Here is a 21,387-nt window from a genome sequence, read left to right on the forward strand (position 1 = left end):
GAGACGGACGGAGGGGAAGGAGAGATGGAGAGGAGGAAGAGAGAGGGGGAAAGGGGGAGATGGAGGGAGAGAAGAGAGAGGGGAATGAGAGAGATGGAGGGGAGGAAGAGGAATGGAGGGAAAGGAGAGAGATGGAGAGGAAGAGGAATGGAGAGAAATGAGAGAGATGGAGGGAGAAAAGAGGAATGGAGGGAAAGGAGAGAGATGGAGAGGAGGAAGAGGAATGGAGGGAAAGGAGAGAGATGGAGGGAGAGAAGAGGAATGGAGGGAAAGGAGAGAGATGGAGGGAGAGAAGAGGAATGGGGGGAAAGGAGAGAGATGGAGGGAGAGAAGAGGAATGGAGGGAAAGGAGAGAGGTGGAGGGAGAGAAGAGGAATGGAGGGAAAGGAGAGAGATGGAGGGAGAGAAGAGATATGGGGGGAAAGGAGAGAGATGGAGGGAGAGAAGAGGAATGGAGGGAAAGGAGAGAGATGGAGGGAGAGAAGAGGAATGGAGGGAAAGGAGAGAGATGGAGAGAGAGAAGAGGAATGGAGGGAAAGGAGAGAGATGGAGGGAGAGAAGAGGAATGGAGGGAAAGGAGAGAGATGGAGGGAGAGAAGAGGAATGGAGGGAAAGGAGAGAGATGGAGGGAGAGAAGATGAATGGAGGGAAAGGAGAGAGATGGAGAGAGAGAAGAGGAATGGAGGGAAAGAAAGGGGTGACGGAGGGAGAGAAGAGAAAGTTGAACGACAGAAAGGAAAAAGAAAAAGAAAGGTCAGTAATTGAACGTGTGATCAGAGCTCTTAGCATGTTGCACGTTCCAGTGAGTCTGAGTGTGTGTGTGTTTCCGTTCCGTGGCCAATCTGTGACTGATTTCTCTGTCTGTGGCCTGAGGAGGCCTGGCGCTACGGGATACCCCCATTTCCCACAACAAGAGTACACACACAGGTAGGAAAGGGGCCGTCACTGTAGTCTATACTGACATGCCCGTTCACCTTCAGAGAGTAACTCTTTATGAAACACACACCCATGGAACATGGAACGGACACACACACACGCACACACACACACACACGCACACGCACACGCACACGCAGACACACACACACACACACACACACACACACACACACACACACACACACACACACACACACACACACACACACACACACACACACACACACACACACACACACACACACACACACACACACACACACATACTGTTGCCCAGTATGACAGTGTCTCTGTGGGACTGATGTGTGTCTGTGTGTATGTGTGTGTGTGTGTGTGTGTGTGTTTGTGTGTGTGTGTGTGTGTGTGTGTGTGTGTGTGTGTGTGTGTGTGTGTGTGTGTGTGTGTGTGTGTGTGTGTGTGTGTGTGTGTGTGTGTGTGTGTGTGTGTGTGTGTGTGTGTGTGTGTGTGTGTGTGTGTGTGTGTGTGTGTGTGTGTGTGTCTGTGTGTGTGTGTGTGTGTCTGTGTGTGTGTGTCTGTGTCTGAGTGTCTGTGTCTGCTTTAGGACCCTGTTCACTATGTAGTGTTCTGCTTTAGACCAGGGCCCTGTTCACTATGTAGTGCTTTAGACCAGGGCCCTGTTCACTATGTAGTGCTTTAGACCAGGGCCCTGTTCACTATGTAGTGCTTTAGACCAGGGCCCTGTTCACTATGTAGTGCTTTAGACCAGGGCCCTGTTCACTATGTAGTGCTTTAGACCAGGGCCCTGTTCACTATGTAGTGCTTTAGACCAGGGCCCTGTTCACTATGTAGTGCTTTAGACCAGGGCCCTGTTCACTATGTAGTGCTTTAGACCAGGGCCCTGTTCACTATGTAGTGCTTTAGACCAGGGCCCTGTTCACTATGTAGTGCTTTAGACCAGGGCCCTGTTCACTATGTAGTGTCCTGCTTTAGACCAGGGCCCTGTTCACTATGTAGTGCCTTAGACCAGGGCCCTGTTCACTATGTAGTGCTTTAAACCAGGGCCCTGTTCACTATGTAGTGCTTTAGACCAGGGCCCTGTTCACTATGTAGTGCTTTAGACCAGGGCCCTGTTCACTATGTAGTGCTTTAGACCAGGGCCCTGTTCACTATGTAGTGCTTTAAACCAGGGCCCTGTTCACTATGTAGTGCTTTAAACCAGGGCCCTGTTCACTATGTAGTGCTTTAGACCAGGGCCCTGTTCACTATGTAGTGCTTTAGACCAGGGCCCTGTTCACTATGTAGTGCTTTAGACCAGGGCCCTGTTCACTATGTAGTGCTTTAGACCAGGGCCCTGTTCACTATGTAGTGTCCTGCTTTAGACCAGGGCCCTGTTCACTATATAGTGCCTTAGACCAGGGCCCTGTTCACTATGTAGTGTTCTGCTTTATACCAGGGCCCTGTTCACTATGTAGTGCTTTAGACCAGGGCCCTGTTCACTATGTAGTGTTCTGCTTTATACCAGGGCCCTGTTCACTATGTAGTACCTTAGACCAGGGCCCTGTTCACTATGTAGTGTTCTGCTTTAGACCAGGGCCCTGTTCACTATGTAGTGCTTTAGACCAGGGCCCTGTTCACTATGTAGTGCTTTAGACCAGGGCCCTGTTCACTATGTAGTGCTTTAGCCCAGGGCCCTGTTCACTATGTAGTGCTTTAGACCAGGGCCCTGTTCACTATGTAGTGCTTTAGACCAGGGCCCTGTTCACTATGTAGTGCTTTAGACCAGGGCCCTGTTCACTATGTAGTGCTTTAGACCAGGGCCCTGTTCACTATGTAGTGCTTTAGACCAGGGCCCTGTTCACTATGTAGTGCTTTAGACCAGGGCCCTGTTCACTATGTAGTGTCCTGCTTTAGACCAGGGCCCTGTTCACTATGTAGTGCCTTAGACCAGGGCCCTGTTCACTATGTAGTGCTTTAAACCAGGGCCCTGTTCACTATGTAGTGCTTTAGACCAGGGCCCTGTTCACTATGTAGTGCTTTAGACCAGGGCCCTGTTCACTATGTAGTGCTTTAGACCAGGGCCCTGTTCACTATGTAGTGCTTTAAACCAGGGCCCTGTTCACTATGTAGTGCTTTAAACCAGGGCCCTGTTCACTATGTAGTGCTTTAGACCAGGGCCCTGTTCACTATGTAGTGCTTTAGACCAGGGCCCTGTTCACTGTGTAGTGCTTTAGACCAGGGCCCTGTTCACTATGTAGTGCTTTAGACCAGGGCCCTGTTCACTATGTAGTGTCCTGCTTTAGACCAGGGCCCTGTTCACTATGTAGTGCCTTAGACCAGGGCCCTGTTCACTATGTAGTGTTCTGCTTTATACCAGGGCCCTGATCACTATGTAGTGCTTTAGACCAGGGCCCTGTTCACTATGTAGTGTTCTGCTTTATACCAGGGCCCTGTTCACTATGTAGTACCTTAGACCAGGGCCCTGTTCACTATGTAGTGTTCTGCTTTAGACCAGGGCCCTGTTCACTATGTAGTGCTTTAGACCAGGGCCCTGTTCACTATGTAGTGCTTTAGACCAGGGCCCTGTTCACTATGTAGTGCTTTAGACCAGGGCCCTGTTCACTATGTAGTGCTTTAGACCAGGGCCCTGTTCACTATGTAGTGCTTTAGCCCAGGGCCCTGTTCACTATGTAGTGCTTTAGACCAGGGCCCTGTTCACTATGTAGTGCTTTAGACCAGGGCCCTGTTCACTATGTAGTGCTTTAGACCAGGGCCCTGTTCACTATGTAGTGCTTTAGACCAGGGCCCTGTTCACTATGTAGTGTCCTGCTTTAGACCAGGGCCCTGTTCACTATGTAGTGCCTTAGACCAGGGCCCTGTTCACTATGTAGTGTTCTGCTTTATACCAGGGCCCTGTTCACTATGTAGTGCTTTAGACCAGGGCCCTGTTCACTATGTAGTGTTCTGCTTTATACCAGGGCCCTGTTCACTATGTAGTACCTTAGACCAGGGCCCTGTTCACTATGTAGTGTTCTGCTTTAGACCAGGGCCCTGTTCACTATGTAGTGCTTTAGACCAGGGCCCTGTTCACTATGTAGTGCTTTAGACCAGGGCCCTGTTCACTATGTAGTGCTTTAGACCAGGGCCCTGTTCACTATGTAGTGCTTTAGACCAGGGCCCTGTTCACTATGTAGTGCTTTAGCCCAGGGCCCTGTTCACTATGTAGTGCTTTAGACCAGGGCCCTGTTCACTATGTAGTGCTTTAGACCAGGGCCCTGTTCACTATGTAGTGCTTTAGACCAGGGCCCTGTTCACTATGTAGTGCTTTAGACCAGGGCCCTGTTCACTATGTAGTGCTTTAGACCAGGGCCCTGTTCACTATGTAGTGCTTTAGACCAGGGCCCTGTTCACTATGTAGTGCTTTAGACCAGGGCCCTGTTCACTATGTAGTGTCCTGCTTTAGACCAGGGCCCTGTTCACTATGTAGTGCCTTAGACCAGGGCCCTGTTCACTATGTAGTGCTTTAAACCAGGGCCCTGTTCACTATGTAGTGCTTTAGACCAGGGCCCTGTTCACTATGTAGTGCTTTAGACCAGGGCCCTGTTCACTATGTAGTGCTTTAGACCAGGGCCCTGTTCACTATGTAGTGCTTTAAACCAGGGCCCTGTTCACTATGTAGTGCTTTAAACCAGGGCCCTGTTCACTATGTAGTGCTTTAGACCAGGGCCCTGTTCACTATGTAGTGCTTTAGACCAGGGCCCTGTTCACTATGTAGTGCTTTAGACCAGGGCCCTGTTCACTATGTAGTGCCTTAGACCAGGGCCCTGTTCACTATGTAGTGCTTTATACCAGGGCCCTGTTCACTATGTAGTGCTTTAGACCAGGGCCCTGTTCACTATGTAGTGCTTTAGACCAGGGCCCTGTTCACTATGTAGTGCTTTAGACCAGGGCCCTGTTCACTATGTAGTGCTTTATACCAGGGCCCTGTTCACTATGTAGTGCTTTAGACCAGGGCCCTGTTCACTATGTAGTGTTCTGCTTTAGACCAGGGCCCTGTTCACTATGTAGTGCTTTAGACCAGGGCCCTGATCCCTTAATGCTCTGCTTTAGACCAGGGCCCTGTTCACTATGTAGTGCTTTATACCAGGGCCCTGTTCACTATGTAGTGCTTTAGACCAGGGCCCTGTTCACTATGTAGTGCTTTATACCAGGGCCCTGTTCACTATGTAGTGCTTTAGACCAGGGCCCTGTTCACTATGTAGTGCCTTAGACCAGGGCCCTGTTCACTATGTAGTGCTTTAGACCAAGGCCCTGTTCACTATGTAGTGCCTTAGACCAGGGCCCTGTTCACTATGTAGTGTTCTGCTTCATACCAGGGACCCTGTTCACTATGACCAGGGCCCTGAGCCCTTAGTGCTCTGCTTTAGACCAGGGCCCTGAGCCCTTAGTGCTCTGCTTTAGACCAGGGCCCTGAGCCCTTAGTGCTCTGCTTTAGACCAGGACCAGGACCCTTAGTGCTCTGCTTTAGACCAGGGCCCTGAGCCCTTAGTGCTCTGCTTTAGACCAGGGCCCTGAGCCCTTAGTGCTCTGCTTTAGACCAGGGCCCTGAGCCCTTAGTGCTCTGCTTTAGATCAGGGCCCTGATCCCTTAGTGCTCTGCTTTAGACCAGGGCCCTGAGCCCTTAGTGCTCTGCTTTAGACCAGGGCCCTGATCCCTTAGTGCTCTGCTTTAGACCAGGGCCCTGAGCCCTTAATGCTCTGCTTTAGACCAGGGCCCTGATCCCTTAGTGCTCTGCTTTAGACCAGGGCCCTGAGCCCTTAGTGCTCTGCTTTAGACCAGGGCCCTGAGCCCTTAGTGCTCTGCTTTAGACCAGGGCCCTGAGCCCTTAGTGCACTATATAGGTTAACAATGTCCATCCTCCAGCTGTGTTTGTCTGTAATGATAATAGACAGACTATTACCATTTAAACCAGGACCAAAGGAAACACAGGTTAGTTTGTCCTCAGGCTGTGACTTGAATGAAATAGGTCCGGCTTCCCATGGATTTCTGAATAATTACGCACACACACACACACACACACCACACACACGCACGCACGCACGCACGCACGCACGCACACACACACACACACACACACACACACACACACACACACACACACACACACACACACACACACACACAGACACGCACACACACACACCACGGTACTAACCCAGGCTAATTGATCTAACATGGGATAGGTTTATCCCTCTAGCTAGATGTATGGTTATTAAACCCAGGCTAACCCAGGCTAATTAATCTAACATGGGATAGGTTTATCCCTCTAGCTAGATGTATGGTTATTAAACCCAGGCTAAACCCAGGCTAATTAATCTAACATGGGATAGGTTTATCCCTCTAGCTATATGTATGGTTATTATACCCAGGCTAAACCCAAGCTAATTAATCTAACATGTGATAGGTTTATCCCTCTAGCTAGATGTATGGTTATTATACCCAGGCTAAACCCAGGCTAATTAATCTAACATGGGATAGGTTTATCCCTCTAGGTAGATGTATGGTTATTAAACCCAGGCTAAACCCAGGCTAATTAATCTAACATGGGATAGGTTTATCCCTCTAGCTAGATGTATGGTTATTAAACCCAGGCTAACCCAGGCTAATTAATCTAACATGGGATAGGTTTATCCCTCTAGCTAGATGTATGGTTATTATACCCAGGCTAAACCCAGGCTAATTAATCTAACATGGGATAGGTTTATCCCTCTAGCTAGATGTATGGTTATTATACCCAGGCTAAACCCAGGCTAATTAATCTAACATGGGATAGGTTTATCCCTCTAGCTAGATGTATGGTTATTATACCCAGGCTAAACCCAGGCTAATTAATCTAACATGGGATAGGTTTATCCCTCTAGCTAGATGTATGGTTATTATCTATAACCTCTGATATCTGACCCTGCCTCAGTGCTGTGTGTGTGTTTCAGGGTGTGTGTGTGTTGTGTGTGTGTAGTTGCCGCTGACACAGTGTGTTCGGTGGTTAATTAGAGGTTAAAGATTCCATTGATCAGGTTAATTGGTTTTGATTGGTTCTGGCCGCACCGTGTTGAACTAGTACACACTAGTTAGGAGTGGTTACCTGACTGCTGGTTGAACTAGTACACGCTAGTTAGGAGGGGTTACCTGACTGCTGGTTGAACTAGTACACGCTAGTTAGGAGGGGTTACCTGACTGCTGGTTGAACTAGTACACGCTAGTTAGGAGTGGTTACCTGACTGGTGGTTGAACAGTGTTGAACTAGTACACTCTAGTTAGGAGGGGTTACCTGACTGCTGGTTGAACAGTGTTGAACTAGTACACGCTAGTTAGGAGGGGTTACCTGACTGCTGGTTGAACCGTGTTGAACTAGTACACGCTAGTTAGGAGTGGTTACCTGACTGCTGGTTGAACAGTGTTGAACTAGTACACGCTAGTTAGGAGGGGTTACCTGACTGCTGGTTGAACAGTGTTGAACTAGTACACGCTAGTTAGGAGGGGTTACCTGACTGCTGGTTGAACTGTGTTGAACTAGTACACGCTAGTTAGGAGGGGTTACCTGACTGCTGGTTGAACTGTGTTGAACTAGTACATACTAGTTAGGAGGGGTTACCTGACTGCTGGTTGAACAGTGTTGAACTAGTACATACTAGTTAGGAGGGGTTACCTGACTGCTGGTTGAACCATGTTGAACTAGTACACGCTAGTTAGGAGGGGTTACCTGACTGGTGGTTGAACAGTGTTGAACTAGTACACGCTAGTTAGGAGTGGTTACCTGACTGCTGGTTGAACCATGTTGAACTAGTACACGCTAGTTAGGAGGGGTTACCTGACTGCTGGTTGAACCCTGTTGAACTAGTACACGCTAGTTAGGAGGGGTTACCTGACTGCTGGTTGAACAGTGTTGAACTAGTACACGCTAGTTAAGAGGGGTTACCTGACTGCTGGTTGAACAGTGTTGAACTAGTACATACTAGTTAGGAGGGGTTACCTGACTGCTGGTTGAACCATGTTGAACTAGTACACGCTAGTTAGGAGGGGTTACCTGACTGGTGGTTGAACAGTGTTGAACTAGTACATACTAGTTAGGAGGGGTTACCTGACTGCTGGTTGAACAGTGTTGAACTAGTACATACTAGTTAGGAGGGGTTACCTGACTGCTGGTTGAACCATGTTGAACTAGTACATACTAGTTAGGAGGGGTTACCTGACTGCTGGTTGAACCATGTTGAACTAGTACACGCTAGTTAGGAGGGGTTACCTGACTGGTGGTTGAACAGTGTTGAACTAGTACACGCTAGTTAGGAGTGGTTACCTGACTGCTGGTTGAACCATGTTGAACTAGTACACGCTAGTTAGGAGGGGTTACCTGACTGCTGGTTGAACCCTGTTGAACTAGTACACGCTAGTTAGGAGGGGTTACCTGACTGCTGGTTGAACAGTGTTGAACTAGTACACGCTAGTTAAGAGGGGTTACCTGACTGCTGGTTGAACAGTGTTGAACTAGTACACGCTAGTTAGGAGGGGTTACCTGACTGCTGGTTGAACCGTGTTGAACTAGTACACGCTAGTTAGGAGTGATTACCTGACTGCTGGTTGAACCGTGTTGAACTAGTACACGCTAGTTAGGAGGGGTTACCTGACTGCTGGTTGAACCGTGTTGAACTAGTACACGCTAGTTAGGAGGGGTTACCTGACTGCTGGTTGAACCGTGTTGAACTAGTACACGCTAGTTAGGAGTGGTTACCTGATTGCTGGTTGAACCGTGTTGAACTAGTACACGCTAGTTAGGAGGGGTTACCTGACTGGTGGTTGAACCGTGTTGAACTAGTACACGCTAGTTAGGAGGGGTTACCTGACTGCTGGTTGAACCGTGTTGAACTAGTACACGCTAGTTAGGAGGGGTTACCTGACTGCTGGTTGAACTAGTACACGCTAGTTAGGAGTGGTTACCTGACTGGTGGTTGAACAGTGTTGAACTAGTACACTCTAGTTAGGAGGGGTTACCTGACTGCTGGTTGAACAGTGTTGAACTAGTACACGCTAGTTAGGAGGGGTTACCTGACTGCTGGTTGAACCGTGTTGAACTAGTACACGCTAGTTAGGAGTGGTTACCTGACTGCTGGTTGAACAGTGTTGAACTAGTACACGCTAGTTAGGAGGGGTTACCTGACTGCTGGTTGAACAGTGTTGAACTAGTACACGCTAGTTAGGAGGGGTTACCTGACTGCTGGTTGAACTGTGTTGAACTAGTACACGCTAGTTAGGAGGGGTTACCTGACTGCTGGTTGAACTGTGTTGAACTAGTACATACTAGTTAGGAGGGGTTACCTGACTGCTGGTTGAACAGTGTTGAACTAGTACATACTAGTTAGGAGGGGTTACCTGACTGCTGGTTGAACCATGTTGAACTAGTACACGCTAGTTAGGAGGGGTTACCTGACTGGTGGTTGAACAGTGTTGAACTAGTACACGCTAGTTAGGAGTGGTTACCTGACTGCTGGTTGAACCATGTTGAACTAGTACACGCTAGTTAGGAGGGGTTACCTGACTGCTGGTTGAACCCTGTTGAACTAGTACACGCTAGTTAGGAGGGGTTACCTGACTGCTGGTTGAACAGTGTTGAACTAGTACACGCTAGTTAAGAGGGGTTACCTGACTGCTGGTTGAACAGTGTTGAACTAGTACATACTAGTTAGGAGGGGTTACCTGACTGCTGGTTGAACCATGTTGAACTAGTACACGCTAGTTAGGAGGGGTTACCTGACTGGTGGTTGAACAGTGTTGAACTAGTACATACTAGTTAGGAGGGGTTACCTGACTGCTGGTTGAACAGTGTTGAACTAGTACATACTAGTTAGGAGGGGTTACCTGACTGCTGGTTGAACCATGTTGAACTAGTACATACTAGTTAGGAGGGGTTACCTGACTGCTGGTTGAACCATGTTGAACTAGTACACGCTAGTTAGGAGGGGTTACCTGACTGGTGGTTGAACAGTGTTGAACTAGTACACGCTAGTTAGGAGTGGTTACCTGACTGCTGGTTGAACCATGTTGAACTAGTACACGCTAGTTAGGAGGGGTTACCTGACTGCTGGTTGAACCCTGTTGAACTAGTACACGCTAGTTAGGAGGGGTTACCTGACTGCTGGTTGAACAGTGTTGAACTAGTACACGCTATTTAAGAGGGGTTACCTGACTGCTGGTTGAACAGTGTTGAACTAGTACACGCTAGTTAGGAGGGGTTACCTGACTGCTGGTTGAACCGTGTTGAACTAGTACACGCTAGTTAGGAGTGGTTACCTGACTGCTGGTTGAACCGTGTTGAACTAGTACACGCTAGTTAGGAGGGGTTACCTGACTGCTGGTTGAACCGTGTTGAACTAGTACACGCTAGTTAGGAGGGGTTACCTGACTGCTGGTTGAACCGTGTTGAACTAGTACACGCTAGTTAGGAGTGGTTACCTGATTGCTGGTTGAACCGTGTTGAACTAGTACACGCTAGTTAGGAGGGGTTACCTGACTGGTGGTTGAACCGTGTTGAACTAGTACACGCTAGTTAGGAGGGGTTACCTGACTGCTGGTTGAACCGTGTTGAACTAGTACACGCTAGTTAGGAGGGGTTACCTGACTGGTGGTTGAACCGTGTTGAACTAGTACACGCTAGTTAGGAGGGGTTACCTGACTGGTGGTTGAACAGTGTTGAACTAGTACACGCTAGTTAGGAGTGGTTACCTGACTGCTGGTTGAACCGTGTTGAACTAGTACACGCTAGTTAGGAGGGGTTACCTGACTGCTGGTTGAACAGTGTTGAACTAGTACACGCTAGTTAGGAGGGGTTACCTGACTGGTGATTGATCTGTGTTGAACTAGTACACGCTAGTTAGGAGGGGTTACCTGACTGCTGGTTGAACCGTGTTGAACTAGTAAACGCTAGTTAGGAGGGGTTACCTGACTGCTGGTTGAACCGTGTTGAACTAGTACACGCTAGTTAGGAGGGGTTACCTGCTGCTGGTTGAACCGTGTTGAACTAGTACACGCTAGTTAGGAGGGGTTACCTGACTGCTGGTTGAACCCTGTTGAACTAGTACACGCTAGTTAGGAGGGGTTACCTGACTGCTGGTTGAACCGTGTTGAACTAGTACACGCTAGTTAGGAGGGGTTACCTGACTGCTGGTTGAACCGTGTTGAACTAGTACACGCTAGTTAGGAGGGGTTACCTGACTGGTGATTGAACCGTGTTGAACTAGTACACGCTAGTTAGGAGGGGTTAATTGACTGCTGGTTGAACCGTGTTGAACTAGTACACGCTAGTTAGGAGGGGTTACCTGACTGCTGGTTGAACCCTGTTGAACTAGTACACGCTAGTTAGGAGGGGTTACTTGACTGCTGGTTGAACCGTGTTGAACTAGTACACGCTAGTTAGGAGGGGTTACCTGACTGCTGGTTGAACCGTGTTGAACTAGTACACGCTAGTTAGGAGGGGTTACCTGACTGCTGGTTGAACCGTGTTGAACTAGTACACGCTAGTTAGGAGGGGTTACCTGACTGCTGGTTGAACCCTGTTGAACTAGTACACGCTAGTTAGGAGGGGTTACCTGACTGCTGGTTGAACCGTGTTGAACTAGTACACGCTAGTTAGGAGTGGTTACCTGACTGCTGGTTGAACCGTGTTGAACTAGTACACGCTAGTTAGGAGGGGTTACCTGACTGCTGGTTGAACCGTGTTGTACTAGTACACGCTAGTTAGGAGGGGTTACATGACTGCTGGTTGAACCGTGTTGAACTAGTACACGCTAGTTAGGAGGGGTTACCTGACTGCTGGTTGAACAGTGTTGAACTAGTACACGCTAGTTAGGAGGGGTTACCTGACTGCTGGTTGAACAGTGTTGAACTAGTACACGCTAGTTAGGAGGGGTTACCTGACTGCTGGTTGAACCGTGTTGAACTAGTACACGCTAGTTAGGAGGGGTTACCTGACTGCTGGTTGAACCCTGTTGAACTAGTACACGCTAGTTAGGAGGGGTTACCTGACTGCTGGTTGAACCCTGTTGAACTAGTACACGCTAGTTAGGAGTGGTTACCTGACTGCTGGTTGAACCGTGTTGAACTAGTACACACTAGTTAGGAGGGGTTACCTGACTGCTGGTTGAACCGTGTTGAACTAGTACACGCTAGTTAGGAGGGGTTTCCTGACTGCTGGTTGAACCATGTTGAACTAGTACACGCTAGTTAGGAGGGGTTACCTGACTGCTGGTTGAACCGTGTTGAACTAGTACACACTAGTTAGGAGGGGTTACCTGACTGCTGGTTGAACCGTGTTGAACTAGTACACGCTAGTTAGGAGGGGTTACCTGACTGGTGGTTGAACCGTGTTGAACTAGTACACGCTAGTTAAGAGGGGTTACCTGACTGGTGGTTGAACCGTGTTGAACTAGTACACGCTAGTTAGGAGTGGTTACCTGACTGCTGGTTGAACAGTGTTGAACTAGTACACGCTAGTTAGGAGGGGTTACCTGACTGCTGGTTGAACCGTGTTGAACTAGTACACGCTAGTTAGGAGGGGTTACCTGACTGCTGGTTGAACCCTGTTGAACTAGTACACGCTAGTTAGGAGGGGTTACCTGACTGCTGGTTGAACCCTGTTGAACTAGTACACGCTAGTTAGGAGTGGTTACCTGACTGCTGGTTGAACCGTGTTGAACTAGTACACACTAGTTAGGAGGGGTTACCTGACTGCTGGTTGAACCGTGTTGAACTAGTACACGCTAGTTAGGAGGGGTTACCTGACTGCTGGTTGAACCGTGTTGAACTAGTACACGCTAGTTAGGAGGGGTTACCTGACTGCTGGTTGAACCCTGTTGAACTAGTACACGCTAGTTAGGAGGGGTTACTTGACTGCTGGTTGAACCGTGTTGAACTAGTACACGCTAGTTAGGAGGGGTTACCTGACTGCTGGTTGAACCGTGTTGAACTAGTACACGCTAGTTAGGAGGGGTTACCTGACTGCTGGTTGAACCGTGTTGAACTAGTACACGCTAGTTAGGAGGGGTTACCTGACTGCTGGTTGAACCGTGTTGAACTAGTACACGCTAGTTAGGAGGGGTTACCTGACTGCTGGTTGAACCGTGTTGAACTAGTACACGCTAGTTAGGAGGGGTTACCTGACTGCTGGTTGAACCGTGTTGAACTAGTACACGCTAGTTAGGAGGGGTTACCTGACTGCTGGTTGAACCGTGTTGAACTAGTACACGCTAGTTAGGAGGGGTTACCTGACTGCTGGTTGAACCGTGTTGAACTAGTACACACTAGTTAGGAGGGGTTACCTGACTGCTGGTTGAACCGTGTTGAACTAGTACACGCTAGTTAGGAGGGGTTTCCTGACTGCTGGTTGAACCATGTTGAACTAGTACACGCTAGTTAGGAGGGGTTACCTGACTGCTGGTTGAACCGTGTTGAACTAGTACACACTAGTTAGGAGGGGTTACCTGACTGCTGGTTGAACCGTGTTGAACTAGTACACGCTAGTTAGGAGGGGTTACCTGACTGGTGGTTGAACCGTGTTGAACTAGTACACGCTAGTTAAGAGGGGTTACCTGACTGGTGGTTGAACCGTGTTGAACTAGTACACGCTAGTTAGGAGTGGTTACCTGACTGCTGGTTGAACAGTGTTGAACTAGTACACGCTAGTTAGGAGGGGTTACCTGACTGCTGGTTGAACCGTGTTGAACTAGTACACGCTAGTTAGGAGGGGTTACCTGACTGCTGGTTGAACCCTGTTGAACTAGTACACGCTAGTTAGGAGGGGTTACCTGACTGCTGGTTGAACCCTGTTGAACTAGTACACGCTAGTTAGGAGTGGTTACCTGACTGCTGGTTGAACCGTGTTGAACTAGTACACACTAGTTAGGAGGGGTTACCTGACTGCTGGTTGAACCGTGTTGAACTAGTACACGCTAGTTAGGAGGGGTTACCTGACTGCTGGTTGAACCGTGTTGAACTAGTACACGCTAGTTAGGAGGGGTTACCTGACTGCTGGTTGAACCCTGTTGAACTAGTACACGCTAGTTAGGAGGGGTTACTTGACTGCTGGTTGAACCGTGTTGAACTAGTACACGCTAGTTAGGAGGGGTTACCTGACTGCTGGTTGAACCGTGTTGAACTAGTACACGCTAGTTAGGAGGGGTTACCTGACTGCTGGTTGAACCGTGTTGAACTAGTACACGCTAGTTAGGAGGGGTTACCTGACTGCTGGTTGAACCGTGTTGAACTAGTACACGCTAGTTAGGAGGGGTTACCTGACTGCTGGTTGAACCGTGTTGAACTAGTACACGCTAGTTAGGAGGGGTTACCTGACTGCTGGTTGAACCGTGTTGAACTAGTACACGCTAGTTAGGAGGGGTTACCTGACTGCTGGTTGAACCGTGTTGAACTAGTACACGCTAGTTAGGAGGGGTTACCTGACTGCTGGTTGAACCGTGTTGTACTAGTACACGCTAGTTAGGAGGGGTTACATGACTGCTGGTTGAACCGTGTTGAACTAGTACACGCTAGTTAGGAGGGGTTACCTGACTGCTGGTTGAACAGTGTTGAACTAGTACACGCTAGTTAGGAGGGGTTACCTGACTGCTGGTTGAACAGTGTTGAACTAGTACACGCTAGTTAGGAGGGGTTACCTGACTGCTGGTTGAACCGTGTTGAACTAGTACACGCTAGTTAGGAGGGGTTACCTGACTGCTGGTTGAACCCTGTTGAACTAGTACACGCTAGTTAGGAGGGGTTACCTGACTGCTGGTTGAACCCTGTTGAACTAGTACACGCTAGTTAGGAGGGGTTACCTGACTGCTGGTTGAACCGTGTTGAACTAGTACACGCTAGTTAGGAGGGGTTTCCTGACTGCTGGTTGAACCCTGTTGAACTAGTACACACTAGTTAGGAGGGGTTACCTGACTGCTGGTTGAACCGTGTTGAACTAGTACACGCTAGTTAGGAGGGGTTTCCTGACTGCTGGTTGAACCATGTTGAACTAGTACACGCTAGTTAGGAGGGGTTACCTGACTGCTGGTTGAACCGTGTTGAACTAGTACACACTAGTTAGGAGGGGTTACCTGACTGCTGGTTGAACCGTGTTGAACTAGTACACGCTAGTTAGGAGGGGTTTCCTGACTGCTGGTTGAACCCTGTTGAACTAGTACACGCTAGTTAGGATTGGTTACCTGACTGCTGGTTGAACCGTGTTGAACTAGTACACACTAGTTAGGAGGGGTTACCTGACTGCTGGTTGAACCGTGTTGAACTAGTACACGCTAGTTAGGAGGGGTTTCCTGACTGCTGGTTGAACCATGTTGAACTAGTACACGCTAGTTAGGAGGGGTTACCTGACTGCTGGTTGAACCGTGTTGAACTAGTACACACTAGTTAGGAGGGGTTACCTGACTGCTGGTTGAACCGTGTTGAACTAGTACACGCTAGTTAGGAGGGGTTACCTGACTGGTGGTTGAACCGTGTTGAACTAGTACACGCTAGTTAAGAGGGGTTACCTGACTGGTGGTTGAACCGTGTTGAACTAGTACACGCTAGTTAGGAGTGGTTACCTGACTGCTGGTTGAACAGTGTTGAACTAGTACACGCTAGTTAGGAGGGGTTACCTGACTGCTGGTTGAACCGTGTTGAACTAGTACACGCTAGTTAGGAGGGGTTACCTGACTGCTGGTTGAACCCTGTTGAACTAGTACACGCTAGTTAGGAGGGGTTACCTGACTGCTGGTTGAACCCTGTTGAACTAGTACACGCTAGTTAGGAGTGGTTACCTGACTGCTGGTTGAACCGTGTTGAACTAGTACACACTAGTTAGGAGGGGTTACCTGACTGCTGGTTGAACCGTGTTGAACTAGTACACGCTAGTTAGGAGGGGTTACCTGACTGCTGGTTGAACCGTGTTGAACTAGTACACGCTAGTTAGGAGGGGTTACCTGACTGCTGGTTGAACCCTGTTGAACTAGTACACGCTAGTTAGGAGGGGTTACTTGACTGCTGGTTGAACCGTGTTGAACTAGTACACGCTAGTTAGGAGGGGTTACCTGACTGCTGGTTGAACCGTGTTGAACTAGTACACGCTAGTTAGGAGGGGTTACCTGACTGCTGGTTGAACCGTGTTGAACTAGTACACGCTAGTTAGGAGGGGTTACCTGACTGCTGGTTGAACCGTGTTGAACTAGTACACGCTAGTTAGGAGGGGTTACCTGACTGCTGGTTGAACCGTGTTGAACTAGTACACGCTAGTTAGGAGGGGTTACCTGACTGCTGGTTGAACCGTGTTGAACTAGTACACGCTAGTTAGGAGGGGTTACCTGACTGCTGGTTGAACCGTGTTGAACTAGTACACGCTAGTTAGGAGTGGTTACCTGACTGCTGGTTGAACCGTGTTGAACTAGTACACGCTAGTTAGGAGGGGTTACCTGACTGCTGGTTGAACCGTGTTGTACTAGTACACGCTAGTTAGGAGGGGTTACATGACTGCTGGTTGAACCGTGTTGAACTAGTACACGCTAGTTAGGAGGGGTTACCTGACTGCTGGTTGAACAGTGTTGAACTAGTACACGCTAGTTAGGAGGGGTTACCTGACTGCTGGTTGAACAGTGTTGAACTAGTACACGCTAGTTAGGAGGGGTTACCTGACTGCTGGTTGAACCGTGTTGAACTAGTACACGCTAGTTAGGAGGGGTTACCTGACTGCTGGTTGAACCATGTTGAACTAGTACACGCTAGTTAGGAGGGGTTACCTGACTGCTGGTTGAACCCTGTTGAACTAGTACACGCTAGTTAGGAGTGGTTACCTGACTGCTGGTTGAACCGTGTTGAACTAGTACACACTAGTTAGGAGGGGTTACCTGACTGCTGGTTGAACCGTGTTGAACTAGTACACGCTACTTAGGAGGGGTTTCCTGACTGCTGGTTGAACCATGTTGAACTAGTACACGCTAGTTAGGAGGGGTTACCTGACTGCTGGTTGAACCGTGTTGAACTAGTACACACTAGTTAGGAGGGGTTACCTGACTGCTGGTTGAACCGTGTTGAACTAGTACACGCTAGTTAGGAGGGGTTACCTGACTGGTGGTTGAACAGTGTTGAACTAGTACACGCTAGTTAAGAGGGGTTACCTGACTGGTGGTTGAACCGTGTTGAACTAGTACACGCTAGTTAGGAGTGGTTACCTGACTGCTGGTTGAACAGTGTTGAACTAGTACACGCTAGTTAGGAGGGGTTACCTGACTGCTGGTTGAACCGTGTTGAACTAGTACACGCTAGTTAGGAGGGGTTACCTGACTGCTGGTTGAACCCTGTTGAACTAGTACACGCTAGTTAGGAGGGGTTACCTGACTGCTGGTTGAACCCTGTTGAACTAGTACACGCTAGTTAGGAGTGGTTACCTGACTGCTGGTTGAACCGTGTTGAACTAGTACACACTAGTTAGGAGGGGTTACCTGACTGCTGGTTGAACCGTGTTGAACTAGTACACGCTAGTTAGGAGGGGTTTCCTGACTGCTGGTTGAACCATGTTGAACTAGTACACGCTAGTTAGGAGGGGTTACCTGACTGCTGGTTGAACCGTGTTGAACTAGTACACACTAGTTAGGAGGGGTTACCTGACTGCTGGTTGAACCGTGTTGAACTAGTACACGCTAGTTAGGAGGGGTTTCCTGACTGCTGGTTGAACCCTGTTGAACTAGTACACGCTAGTTAGGAGTGGTTACCTGACTGCTGGTTGAACCGTGTTGAACTAGTACACACTAGTTAGGAGGGGTTACCTGACTGCTGGTTGAACCGTGTTGAACTAGTACACGCTAGTTAGGAGGGGTTTCCTGACTGCTGGTTGAACCATGTTGAACTAGTACACGCTAGTTAGGAGGGGTTACCTGACTGCTGGTTGAACCGTGTTGAACTAGTACACACTAGTTAGGAGGGGTTACCTGACTGCTGGTTGAACCGTGTTGAACTAGTACACGCTAGTTAGGAGGGGTTACCTGACTGGTGGTTGAACCGTGTTGAACTAGTACACGCTAGTTAAGAGGGGTTACCTGACTGGTGGTTGAACCGTGTTGAACTAGTACACGCTAGTTAGGAGTGGTTACCTGACTGCTGGTTGAACAGTGTTGAACTAGTACACGCTAGTTAGGAGGGGTTACCTGACTGCTGGTTGAACCGTGTTGAACTAGTACACGCTAGTTAGGAGGGGTTACCTGACTGCTGGTTGAACCCTGTTGAACTAGTACACGCTAGTTAGGAGGGGTTACCTGACTGCTGGTTGAACCCTGTTGAACTAGTACACGCTAGTTAGGAGTGGTTACCTGACTGCTGGTTGAACCGTGTTGAACTAGTACACACTAGTTAGGAGGGGTTACCTGACTGCTGGTTGAACCGTGTTGAACTAGTACACGCTAGTTAGGAGGGGTTACCTGACTGCTGGTTGAACCGTGTTGAACTAGTACACGCTAGTTAGGAGGGGTTACCTGACTGCTGGTTGAACCCTGTTGAACTAGTACACGCTAGTTAGGAGGGGTTACTTGACTGCTGGTTGAACCGTGTTGAACTAGTACACGCTAGTTAGGAGGGGTTACCTGACTGCTGGTTGAACCGTGTTGAACTAGTACACGCTAGTTAGGAGGGGTTACCTGACTGCTGGTTGAACCGTGTTGAACTAGTACACGCTAGTTAGGAGGGGTTACCTGACTGCTGGTTGAACCGTGTTGAACTAGTACACGCTAGTTAGGAGGGGTTACCTGACTGCTGGTTGAACCGTGTTGAACTAGTACACGCTAGTTAGGAGGGGTTACCTGACTGCTGGTTGAACCGTGTTGAACTAGTACACGCTAGTTAGGAGGGGTTACCTGACTGCTGGTTGAACCGTGTTGAACTAGTACACGCTAGTTAGGAGTGGTTACCTGACTGCTGGTTGAACCGTGTTGAACTAGTACACGCTAGTTAGGAGGGGTTACCTGACTGCTGGTTGAACCGTGTTGTACTAGTACACGCTAGTTAGGAGGGGTTACATGACTGCTGGTTGAACCGTGTTGAACTAGTACACGCTAGTTAGGAGGGGTTACCTGACTGCTGGTTGAACAGTGTTGAACTAGTACACGCTAGTTAGGAGGGGTTACCTGACTGCTGGTTGAACAGTGTTGAACTAGTACACGCTAGTTAGGAGGGGTTACCTGACTGCTGGTTGAACCGTGTTGAACTAGTACACGCTAGTTAGGAGGGGTTACCTGACTGCTGGTTGAACCCTGTTGAACTAGTACACGCTAGTTAGGAGGGGTTACCTGACTGCTGGTTGAACCCTGTTGAACTAGTACACGCTAGTTAGGAGTGGTTACCTGACTGCTGGTTGAACCGTGTTGAACTAGTACACACTAGTTAGGAGGGGTTACCTGACTGCTGGTTGAACCGTGTTGAACTAGTACACGCTAGTTAGGAGGGGTTTCCTGACTGCTGGTTGAACCATGTTGAACTAGTACACGCTAGTTAGGAGGGGTTACCTGACTGCTGGTTGAACCGTGTTGAACTAGTACACACTAGTTAGGAGGGGTTACCTGACTGCTGGTTGAACCGTGTTGAACTAGTACACGCTAGTTAGGAGGGGTTACCTGACTGGTGGTTGAACAGTGTTGAACTAGTACACGCTAGTTAAGAGGGGTTACCTGACTGGTGGTTGAACCGTGTTGAACTAGTACACGCTAGTTAGGAGTGGTTACCTGACTGCTGGTTGAACAGTGTTGAACTAGTACACGCTAGTTAGGAGGGGTTACCTGACTGCTGGTTGAACCGTGTTGAACTAGTACACGCTAGTTAGGAGGGGTTACCTGACTGCTGGTTGAACCCTGTTGAACTAGTACACGCTAGTTAGGAGGGGTTACCTGACTGCTGGTTGAACCCTGTTGAACTAGTACACGCTAGTTAGGAGTGGTTACCTGACTGCTGGTTGAACCGTGTTGAACTAGTACACACTAGTTAGGAGGGGTTACCTGACTGCTGGTTGAACCGTGTTGAACTAGTACACGCTAGTTAGGAGGGGTTACCTGACTGCTGGTTGAACCGTGTTGAACTAGTACACGCTAGTTAGGAGGGGTTACCTGACTGCTGGTTGAACCGTGTTGAACTAGTACACACTAGTTAGGAGGGGTTACCTGACTGCTGGTTGAACCGTGTTGAACTAGTACACGCTAGTTAGGAGGGGTTACCTGACTGCTAGTTGAACCGTGTTGAACTAGTACACGCCAGTCATATAGCCACTCCTATAGCCACCAGTTAGGTAACCACTCCTATAGCCATCAGTCAGGTAACCACTCCTATGACCCCCAGTCAGGTAACCACTCCTATATCCACCAGTCAGGTAACCACTCCTATAGCCAGCAGTCAGGTAACCACTCCTATGACCACCAGTCAGGTAGCCAGTCAGGTAGCCACTCCTATAGCCACCAGTCAGGTAGCCACTCCTATAGCCACCAGTCAGGTAGCCACTCCTATAGCCACCAGTCAGGTAGCCACTCCTATAGCCACCAGTCAGGTAGCCACTCCTATAGCCACCAGTCAGGTAGCCACTCCTATAGCCACCAGTTAGGTAACCACTCCTATAGCCACCAGTTAGGTAACCACTCCTATAGCCAGCAGTCAGGTAACCACTCCTATGACCACCAGTCAGGTAGCCAGTCAGGTAGCCACTCCTATAGCCAGCAGTTAGGTAACCACTCCTATAGCCACCAGTTAGGTAACCACTCCTATAGCCAGCAGTCAGGTAACCACTCCTATGACCACCAGTCAGGTAGCCAGTCAGGTAGCCACTCCTATAGCCACCAGTCAGGTAGCCACTCCTATAGCCACCAGTCAGGTAGCCACTCCTATAGCCACCAGTTAGGTAACCACTCCTATAGCCACCAGTTAGGTAACCACTCCTATAGCCAGCAGTCAGGTAACCACTCCTATGACCACCAGTCAGGTAGCCAGTCAGGTAGCCACTCCTATAGCCACCAGTCAGGTAGCCACTCCTATAGCCACCAGTTAGGTAACCACTCCTATAGCCACCAGTTAGGTAACCACTCCTATAGCCAGCAGTCAGGTAACCACTCCTATGACCCCCAGTCAGGTAACCACTCCTATAGCCACCAGTCAGGTAACCACTCCTATGACCACCAGTCAGGTAGCCAGTTAGGTAACCACTCCTATGACCCCCAATCAGGTAACCACTCCTATAGCCACCAGTCAGGTAACCACTCCTATGACCACCAGTCAGGTAGCCAGTTAGGTAACCACTCCTATAGCCACCAGTTAGGTAACCACTCCTATAGCCACCAGTCAGGTAACCACTCCTATGACCCCCAGTCAGGTAACCACTCCTATAGCCACCAGTTAGGTAACCACTCCTATAGCCACCAGTCAGGTAACCACTCCTATGAC

The sequence above is a fragment of the Salvelinus alpinus genome, chromosome 6 (genome assembly GCF_045679555.1).
Source record: "Salvelinus alpinus chromosome 6, SLU_Salpinus.1, whole genome shotgun sequence".
NCBI classification, from domain to species: Eukaryota; Metazoa; Chordata; class Actinopteri; order Salmoniformes; family Salmonidae; genus Salvelinus; species Salvelinus alpinus.